Here is a 1,317-nt window from a genome sequence, read left to right as displayed (position 1 = left end):
AAAGTCGAACGTCGTTTTAACCCTCTAAGGCGTGAGGTCGTTTTAAAACGACATTCATAAAAATTGGCTCCAGAGAAGCCATCTTTCATTCCAACGACTATGTTATTCTATGAACATGTTGTGCTAGAACCTGCCGAAGTTTTGAGCCAATCGGTGGACCTCTCCGAACCACACAGTGGATCCCATACCGTCCTAAAAGTGACTAATTTCGATTTTCGTTGCCCTAAAGATATTCACATACCGACGAGGTACGGATAAAAATTGACGTCTACTAGACCTAAACTTAATAAAATATGTTCGCTGAACGTGATCCGATGTCTAAATCTTTGTTTCGGTGCACCTGGCAGCTCTGGCAGTGAAAAAAAGTCGAACGTCGTTTTAAAACGACCTCATGCCTCAGGGGTCACTCGACAATCGACATCATCGAAGATCAAAAAATGATAACTAATCGACTTTTGTGGTTTCTGATGCTTTATTAATGAGTACTGAGGCAATATCGAGTGGCATAGTTCTGAATAAAGATTTTCTTTGTACTCATTTCAGTGTTTCGACCATCGGAGCAAAAAGCGCACCTTAGTGCAAGTTGCCATTTTCGAGCGCAATTTTTCGTATCATGCATTCGTCACACAGTCTTCTGATCTTATGAGCTGCTAGTGAGTGTCCCTGAGATACCTTTGAGCATGCATATGTTACTTTAGGGCACAGCGTCTGTGAGTGGAGTCCGTGCAAAAACAACACTTTTAACGATACTGTTGTTTTAAAACGACATATGTTGTTTTAAAACAACAAGAGTTGTTCAAAGTGGTGTTTTTGCACGACCTTCACGCACAGACGCTGTGCTCTAAAGTACCATTCTCATGCTGAAAGTTATCTCAGGAACACTTACTAGCAGTTTGTGAACTCGCACGACAGTAGAGCGGATGCATCATAGAAAAATTGGCGCCCAAAAATGGCAACTTGCACATTGTTGCGTTTATTCCTCCGATGCTTGAAACACTTGAAATGAGTGCAGTGACGCTCCATATTCAGAAACACGACCCTTGATATTTCCTCAGCATTCAATAATAAAGCATAAGAAGCCAAGGGAGTCGACAGTTATTTTTGGCTGAGCGATAGCGAAGCCTATTACTCCAGTGATGATCAAAAAGTTTCGTGTCTGTCTGTCTGTCTGTCTGTCAGTGTGTCTGTTTGTCTGTAAACACGATAACTCGAAAACGGTTTGAGCTAGGTACCTGAAATTTTTAGTGTAGCTTTGTAGCATAAAAAGCAAGAACTGTATTGATTTGGAGCCCTCTAGCTTAAATATTGACCTGTCAA

The sequence above is a fragment of the Frankliniella occidentalis genome, unplaced genomic scaffold, assembly GCF_000697945.3.
Source record: "Frankliniella occidentalis isolate FOCC.00 unplaced genomic scaffold, Focc_3.1 Scaffold12, whole genome shotgun sequence".
Lineage (NCBI taxonomy): Eukaryota > Metazoa > Arthropoda > Insecta > Thysanoptera > Thripidae > Frankliniella > Frankliniella occidentalis.
The sequence above is the reverse complement of the archived record's forward strand: the minus strand, read 5'-3'. Positions refer to the sequence as shown.